The sequence below is a fragment of the Leopardus geoffroyi genome, chromosome D2 (genome assembly GCF_018350155.1).
Source record: "Leopardus geoffroyi isolate Oge1 chromosome D2, O.geoffroyi_Oge1_pat1.0, whole genome shotgun sequence".
Taxonomy (NCBI): Eukaryota; Metazoa; Chordata; class Mammalia; order Carnivora; family Felidae; genus Leopardus; species Leopardus geoffroyi.
The window spans coordinates 75,131,202-75,140,671 of NC_059334.1; the positions used below are offsets into that span (position 1 = coordinate 75,131,202).

The 9,470-nt window shown below is 43.1% G+C and overlaps 1 long non-coding RNA gene across 1 annotated transcript; it reads left to right on the plus strand.

Annotated features, from left to right (window-relative positions):
* Window positions 1-664: 664 nt before the first annotated feature.
* On the plus strand, window positions 665-8,919 carry LOC123577537. Its single transcript, XR_006701907.1, has 3 exons — window positions 665-829; window positions 5,303-5,408; window positions 8,782-8,919. It is a non-coding gene; the product is annotated as an uncharacterized LOC123577537 (long non-coding RNA).
* Window positions 8,920-9,470: the final 551 nt, after the last annotated feature.

The window sequence follows — 9,470 nt, forward strand, 5'->3', positions numbered from 1 at the left end:
TTCAGCTCAGGTCACGACCCCATGGTTTGTGAGTTCCAGTCCCGCGTCGGGCTCTGTGCGGACAGCTCGGAGTCTGGAACCTGCTTCGGATTCTATGTCTCCCTCTCTCTTTGCCCCTCCCCTGCTCATATTCTGTCTCTCTCTCTCTCTCTCTCAAAAATAAAGAAACATTAAAAAAAAAAAAAAGGAAATAGAGTATATCATGAGAGAAATGGAGGGCAACCAAGACTTGAGTGGGTGGTCAAAGGATTCCAGGGGAACTGACCTATAAGTTGAGGCCTGAAGGCTGAGTACAAGTTAACCAGTTGGGAAAAAAAGGGGGGGTGGGGGGAGTTTTCTAGGCATAGAGCACATAAGAAGTCAGCAACAGGTTTCAAGGAGGGCAGTGATATGAACAAATTTGTATTTTAGAAACATTACTGTGGTCAATGATGAGTAGTAAATGAACCAGAGACTGAAAGCAAGAAGAACAAGGAGTCATGCTCCAATTCAGGTCATACCTAGTGGCAGCCTGTACCAGGAAAGAGGTGGCAGATAAGGGTGATATTAATAATTCTTAACAATCAGTGCTTTAGGGCCACTGGCCAATCAACATGAACACTGGCTGTAACACCCCCTGTGGCTGTGGTGGCCTGTACCAGCCTGCCTGTGTACGTGGCAAAGACTGGATAGATCCTAGAACAATTTAGGGGTTAGTGTTGACAAGCTTGTTTCATTGATTAGATGAAAGTAATGAGAGAGAGAGAGAGAGAGAGAGAGAGAGAGAGAGAGAGAGAGAGACAAGGGCAAGCGTGGTCCTGGAAGAGGGAAGGTGGCACTGTTTAACAAGGTAAGGAGCTCAGCAGGAAGTGTAGTTTGGTGAGGGGGAGGGGGTGTTGAGTTGCATGAGTCAAGCTGAAATTCAAGATGCTTTGAAGGCATGCAAGTGCCTTCAAATTCAAATCCACTGGGCCAGAGTGGGGGGTGGGGGGAGACTGACATGGATATGAGACATGGATTTGGGAGTCATTAGCATAGAGGAATGGCTGTAGAAGCCAGAAGAAGGAACGAGGAGGAGAACCAAGGAGTCAGAAGTGAAGGAGACCATCTAGGCAGAGGAAAAAGAAGTGGGGGGTGGTGAGGAAGGGCGAGGGGAGAGGAAGGGGACAGAGAAGTAGGACAAAAGCCAGGAGAATGCATTGCCAAAAAAGCAAGTGGAAGAAAGGGTGTTGGGAAGGAGGAAATGGTCCCAGAAATCTAGAGCTGCAGAGAGGTTAAGACAGGGAAGGAGGGAAATACCAGACCAAGAAGGTGGAGCCAACAGTGAGGTTATTGACAAGCTTGGGAAGAGCCCTTACAGAGTCATGGTGGGGGTGGGTCCTGGAAACCAGAGGGTGAGAAAGTGACCCATCGGGGGTGAGAACACAGAGATAGTGAAGGGAGAAGCTCTTTCAAGGGAAGTTGGGGAGACAAAAGCAAGTTGTATCTAGAAGGGAATGTGGAGCTGGGGGAGACCTGAGCACGTTTAAATGCTCCCTGCACTCCATACTTTTTATGCATAGAAGGAAAAGTGAATAAAGAGGCTGAAGACTTTGAGAAGCTGCGAGAAGACAGGATAGCCCTTGGACAGGAAGAGAACTGCCTCCTCTCTTGCAACTAAGCGGAAGAAGCCAAGGACGATTGCCAAGATAGATGTGAAAGTTACGCGGCAGAAATTGAGCGTGTCACTATCTTGTGCCTTATTTTTTCAGAGCCACATTGAAGAGAAGCTCAGTCTAGGTGGATGAATCAGCCTTTGGCCCCCATCCCTCCGTTAGAACTGCTCTTGTCAAGGTCACCATGACCTCCAATGTTGCTGAAGGTTAATCCTTAGCCCTCATCTTACTTATTAGCATCACTTGACACAATTTATCATTTCCCTTTCCCTGAAACGCTGTCTTTCCTAGCTGTACCAGGTACATTTTGTGCATTACTTCAGACTGTAATGAAGTTACGTGAAGTTTTCAACCAGTCTTGTGCACGTATGAACCGACCATGTCTTGCCTCTCTTGCTTCCTGCCCTCGGGTTTCTCCAACCCCGTGGAGTTGGACATTCTACAGAAACCAGGTGGAATTAACACATGCATGATCCAGGAGCGGAAGGGAGTTAACATTCCTTGGAGCGATCTCTGACTAACCAAGGAGAGGAGCCAAAGAGTCGATGCTTTTTCCATTCTTTCCTGAGCAGACACTTTGGAGATGCATTTCCTAAGGCTTTTGTGAAGCTCCTACTGGACTGAGTCATCCAGAATAGTTTTCCCCTACTCCTCTGTTTTGCTATCCTTATGCCTTACTCCCGCTTCATGGAGTTCACATTCCAAAATAAACCACCTACAATAGGCCTTTTTTTTCTTTAATCGGTTTCTTCTTTAAGGGAGGCTAGGCTAAGATTCTTGATGTAAGGCAGAGGTATAAACAAACCCAAATGCATAAACTAAACAGATATGTTTATAGTTCTGTCCCTTCACAAACAGAACCTGGGTCTAATTTTAAGCAGTCTCTTCTGTGGCTGTGTAAGATGTAGGGCTTCCTGATGTGCCAGGGAACCCCTCAGGATCTCACTATATGCCTTAACTTGATAGTTAATGACCCGAGCTTCTTATTTATTCCCCTTTTCCAGATTTCTAAAAGTACTTCACAAAGGCCAGGCCACTCCATAACCTATCTAATTATTATTGGCCCCATAACGTTCAAGTGCCACAAATAACTTTCGCCCGTATCTACATCCAGGGGGTTATCACCACCCTACTTACCACAAACAATGGGATTCTTATTCTCACATGGCTAGTGAATGAAATCCAAAATCCTGCCCGGAGGGTCTGCTTCCTAGGGTCCCTCTTGATAACAGGAGTCTTGGCCTGTGTCTTTGAAAGACACACCCGAAACGAAAGCTTATGGTAGGGGACTTATTTTGAAATGTGATATCCTGGAATCAGGAGTTAAGGACAAGGATGGAAAAACAGGGGAGGAGGGAAAAATCACTATGGATGACTCAATCCTGTAGGACCTTCATAGAAATGTAATGAAATGTGTCTCCAGACTATTCACTCAGGAAAAACATTTGACTGGAAGAATGATAGGAGATATCCCCGGAGGAGTTGCTAGAGTTACACTCAACGATTTAAAGCCGCAACACTCGTGGTGCCCATTATATCCCTGTGCATTCCACATGTCTGGAAAAATTGTGATGCACCGTGGTGGATTCAGCAAACGTGGATGCACCACGGATTCAGCAAACGTGGTGGATTCAGCAAAATGATGGTGTTCCCTTCAGATCCTCTTAACTCTCTCCCTCCTTTGTGCACTCCACCTCACATATTGGTGTGTTTTTGACTCTAACACCCAGCACTGGAAGTTCTTCCTTGGAGCACGGCCCTGGGGTTACAGAAAGCTGTATTGCCTGCAGGTGATAAGAGCTGGAAATGCCTGAGAGTTTATTTTCTCCACTAAGGTCCCAACTATGGGACAACCGATCTGGAGCTTGGGCCAAATGTAACAAGCCTAATCTCAAGGCACAATCTGAAGTTCACGAAGTAGATGTCTGAAGTTCTGGACCAAGGTCCTGCCTTCGGTGACAGAGAACCACTTGTAAATTAGCTCCTGGAGATGATACTTGGTCCTTGGAGAGATTGAGCACTTGACTGTTCTGTGGGACACCAAGGGACTGTGCACATGGAACCGTCCGTCATAATCTAGATCCTGTGTCGTAAGCTGGGTGGGCCTAGTAGCAATCCATTGTATAATGAAATGGTACCCTTGGGATCAGGACAAGTACATTTGGGATCATGTCTGGAAGACACAAGTATATTGGATAAACGTGGCATTCACCTTTGCTGTGCCAACTCCCGTCCTTCGACTCACACCTAGGACAGCAGGGGATGGAGGAGGGGAATGTATGACCTGTTTTCAGGAAAAAATGCAAGATTAGTTCACACACGGGTTTGCATGATATATCGGAGTTAGCCTAAAGTCCGTGGAGCAGGAAAATTCTTCCAGTGGGTATAGCTGTAAGCCGTGTACTTGACTATCCAATTTGTATGGGGGCAGAATTGCCCTGACATATGGATATACACAAATTTTTGGCAGAAACAAATAGCTTCACTATGTGTCAGGAGTCTCAAATGAGTAAAACCAGAAGATTGGAAGCCCAAAAGTCGGGAAAGGGCATGTGGATGGACCTTGCTCTCACAGCGATGTCCACCAGCTAGAACTCACTGCAGAGGAAAGAGTTGACAGCTGGACTGACAAAAAGCTGGTCCTGTGCCTGCCGGGCAGCTTCTTTATTTGGCCACCTGGTGCTGAGACAAGTCAGTGAAATGGGGATGGGTGGCGGGGGGTGGGTAGAGCACAGTGGCAGAAATGGATCCTAAGCATGGGACATGTAGCATAAACTTCCTGTCATCAAGTCTTACCTCGCTACTGCCATTTAAACTTGATATTATCCATCTCTTTTCACTAGCATAGAAGCTCCATGAGTATAGGTATTTTCGTCTTTTGTTCATCGTCCACCACCTAGAATGATGCCTTGCATATAATACGGTTTCAACAAATGTTCATTGAATGAATGAGTGAATGAATGAATGAATGATATGATATGATTTGTTTATGCAGCCATCAATATCAAGAGGGCAGTCTGGGTGGGAGAAACAGCTTATGCAGAGACCAGAAGGCAAGAATTTACAGGCATTGCTTAAGGAATAATGATTTTTTTTCCTTTAGAATAATTTGACTTGCAGGCTACTTTTCCTACAGAACCTTCAGTAAACCTCGTTGTACGACAGCTTACAATCCGAATGTTTTCAAAGGGATGAAGGTAGAATTCAGCCCGTAGGAATTTCATTTTGGCACATACCAAAACTTTGTCCAACTTCAGAAAGGCTTCCAGAATAACTCCTACCACTCTCTGACAGAACATATGGTGTCATTAGATGCTAAATTGGACAAAATACCCTGCTATTAAGGGAAACCTATCCTTTTCTTGTATCACTCAGCTTAGCTAATACCATTTCTCCAAACACACTGATTATTCACTTCTCCACATTGCCTGGGCTAACAATTCCTTAGGATACTAATAACAGAACTTTAATAAGGATAATCAAAATAATTTTTAGGGTTAAAAAATTAAACACACAAGAGAAAATCCAAGCTTCTATAACTTAACTGTTTTCCAGAATCCACTAGCAGACGATAGATGTGATAAGCCATAGTAAATTCTTTCATGACAGCGTCTGTCAAATGTTCTACGGCCTTGGAACAGATCTGTCTTGTATTTATTTTTACTCAGGGACTACATCTTCGGCATTGTTCAGAAATACCAGGTCAACTTGCATTCCTTAAAGAACTACATTTCTGTCAAAAATTTAGCACACTGGCTCGAGACCCATCATCTGGTAAGAAGCAGATTCTCTGTCCTCTAGGTTGGGTGGTGTTCCTTGAGTGGAGTTTGAGAGCTTGTCGGCCCTCTTGGAGGACGACGGGATTGTTGACCTCCTGTAGCTATACCTCTGTTGGAGGCTGTGCTTTCAAACTGCCTTCCTCCTCTCTGGGCCCTTCTCCCTACCTGCCTCTCCTGTTTAACTCAGTTAATTAATCCCCAGGGCTCCTGAGAAGACTCACCACATCTCCCCTTCCATTCACCTTTTTGCAAGGCAGGAAGTACAAATGAACATTGGCTAGAATTGATCAATCCCGGGGTTATTTCGTGATGTAATTCCAGACCCTTCCGATAGAAAAATGAAGTGGAAGGTTCTGAGGCCTTTAGCAGCCTATTTGAGTCAGAGGTATGGCAAAATAGGACGGAACAAGGATGATAGGTAAACTTTTAACATTTCTCCAATAGGAAGAGGTGCATCTCATCATTTTTATGGCATTGGATGGACATTATTGCAGCAATAGCATATCTGTGTATACCACACACGTTCTTATGTACTTTACTTCAAAGGGAAAACGCATGTCACTGTAATGTGCTTATTGGTTGGTATGATTCTCTTTACTTTGGCTAAGGCCCTAAAGAACAAAGCGCCATCCTTCTGTAGCGAGGAGCCGTCAGTGGATCATTCAGCATGGAATAATAATTTCTTTCTGCAGCTAGAGCACTTGTGTGTATTTTCGCTTGGTTACGTAAACTACTCTGGAAATATAAAAGTAATTTGTAAAGGCAAATTGTCCACTGTTGTTGCAAAGCACTCTGTGGGGCAAGCACATAGCTCCTGCTTCCTGCCTAAGCGTTCTGAACAGAGACCTCCAAGATCTCCAACATTTAGATCAATCTGACTTTGTTTGTGGGTTTGGTTTGGCTGTGAGACAAATACCTAACTTTTCTTCTATTCCATTCCTATACCTCACAGACTGGAGGCATTTCTCTTAAGCAATAAATATCCACATAGGGTTTTGTTTATCAGTCAGCTGAACAAATGGAAAGATATTGTTGGTTACTCAGTTACTTATTATTAACTGGCTTTATTGTTAGACATGGAGGATATTGTTAGTCATGGACACACACACACACACACACACACACACACTCATGTCCATTTTAAAGTTTTAATGCTAGAGGTGAATATAGGGCTTTTGTAGTTTAATTAATTAATTTTGCAAATGGGGAGATTAACTCCAACAGGATGTAAATTATTTGCCCAATGCGGGGTGCCTGGGTGGCTCAGTCGGTTGAGCAACCGACTTTGGCTCAGGTCACGATCTCACGGTTTGTGAGTTCGAGCCCCGAGTTGGGCTCTGTGCTGACAGCTCAGAGCCTGGAGCCTGCTTCGGATTCTGTGTCTCCCTCTCTCTCTGCTCCTCCCCCACTCATGCTCTGTCTCTCTCTGTCTCAGAAATAAATAAACATTAAAAAAAATTAAAAAAAATTATTTGCCCAGTGCTTTAGAACTAATTGGCCATAAGGTCAGAATTAGGACCCAGGCTTCCGGACTCCAGTAGTGTTCTTCTCCAATCTATGGGCAGGGACCATGACCTCAGATGACTTAATTCTTCAGAGAGCCTTCTTACATCATGATGTTATTAGGCCAATAAAGATACAAGCATTCGTTCTTATAATTGCCTCTCCTTTTTTCATCTCTGCTTTTGGATGTATCTAAGTAAATGTCCTCGGGACAGCCATCAGATTGTGGCTCCCTTCTTAGATATTGGTGGTAACAGCATTCAAGGTTTAGAATTTAAGGTATATGAGATCCAGAAATATTCCTCCGGTAAGAGACTTTTGTAAGAAAACACAATGATTTTTGATGTAATAACTGTTAACATGGCTGTTATCAAACTTGACAACACACTAGTAAAATTTCTACCTAACCATATCACCCAGATATTCAGTCTTCTTTGCAGAACAGGGCACATTTGTATCCATTTTGGCCATTTCAGAAACATCAATAATTCTGAGTGTAACCATGCTCAGTTTCCCTCAGTCAGAGAGTTGATAGGTATTTAAAGGCTGGGAAATATTGGGGGGTGGGGGACAGGGAGGCCATCCTCAGAGCTTAAGTGTAAACTTGACGGAGAGACAGAAAGACTATTAAGATAGACGCCAAAAAGTTAAAGCAGAGTACATGGGTGTGCAGACATTATTGTCCTTCGCCAACCATCACGTTGAGTTTACTTATCAAAAGTAAAAGAGCGGGGCTCAGTCAGTTAGGCGTCTTGATTTTGACTCAGGTCATGATCTCACAGTTGTGGGATGGAGTCCCGCATCTGGCTAGGCACTGAAGGTGGAGACTGCTTGGGATCCTCTCTCTCCCTCTCTCTCTGCCCCTTCCCCACTCGCACGTGCTCTCTCTCTTTCAATATACATAAACAAGCATTCAAAAAAAAATTGAAGAGAAGGGCCATCTACATTCAAGGAATATTCTATCCTTAAACTTCAAGAGGGGCGCCTGGGTGGCTCAGTTGGTTAAGTGTCCAACTTCCAACTTCGGCTCAGGTCATGCTCTCACAGTGCGTGAGTTCGAGTCCCGCGTTGGGATCTGTGCTGACAGCTCAGAGCCTGGAACCTGCTTCGGATGCTGTGTCTCCCTGTCTCTCTGCCTTCTGCTTGCACTCTGTGTCTCTATCTAAATAAATAAATAAATAAACAACAACAACAACAACAAAAAACTTCAAGAAATAAAATATATGGTGGCTGTGAATTTAAAGATCTTGGTGGCTATGTTCTCAGATGGTATTAGTTTTGTTCATACTAGGCTATCTTTGTGATTGCTGGGAACTTTCCAGAAAATGTAGCATTTAGGAATTTCAGTAGGTCTTATCTATTTTCTCATGAAAGAGCAGATTATGGTTATTTCTTCAGGCATGTATGTTACATCCTTCTAAAAATAAACTACAGAATTTCCTGTTATGTAAAACATATATATTAAAAAGGGAGAAAAATCCTTTTTCCAGCTAACATTTTTCTGCTCAAACTTGTATTTTTTCCTAGGCATTCATTCCTTTATTTATATACTAATTAATTCCCCCCAAAAAAGACAGTTTACCATCGAACTATGCTCTTCTTTAGCAATAGTTAAATCTCTAGTTTATGAAAACCAGAACTTATATAATCAGGCAAGAATATGTAACAAACCAGAAAGACTGACGTGAGTTAGAGTTTGGAACTAGTTTTGGAGATAGTTTTATCAGAACATCTAGAGCACATTTTAGCACAAGACTCTAACTCCCGTTTTGTGAACGGAGAGGCACTCCACATGTCATTAATTTTCCTGAAAGACATTTCTTGCCCTAAAATTTGTTTCTCTACCTCTCCGCTTTTTCCAACAGGTTCAAGATGCTGACTTTGTCAATAGTGTGGGGCCTGAGAATCTGCCTTATAAGAGAGCACCCTGGACATTTCTAAACCAGGCTGCAGAGAGACAGGCACTCCTCAAGGGAAATAGTCTCCTAACTCTTCTCCTCAAAAAAAAAAAAAAAAAAAGTAAAATAAAAACAAAACTTTTCAATGTCACTGAGTTGTGAGTGATTTTTTTCTGTTAAAAGAAGAAAAGGGCTATAGTCGAGCACAGAAAAAGTGTCTACATGGTAGTTTATACACAGACAAAGCAGCTGGTTGAAAATCAACACTTCAGATCTTTCGTCTACATACAGCCAAAATGCCAGTTCGCTTTACCGATGTCTTCGATGATTTGACTTTTTCCTACAACGTTTACTGAGCTAACAAACTAGACACAGATTTATATATATGGTGGAAAGATTCTCCTGAAAGTGGGCACCGTTACGTTAGATGACACAGTCCCGTGGTAGACCAGAAGGTCGCGTTGTATGGAGAGGCTGCTTGAATTGGTCCTTCGAGATCCTGATGCATCATTTACACCTACAAAAAGTTGTATGCATCTGAACATCAGACGCAGACTTTCTTGCCATTTTGGAGAATTGCTTTAAAATGTTCTCAGTAATTGCTATTTTGTGATATTTTTTCCAGAGTATGCAGTAAAATCCTTCAGAAAGAGGTA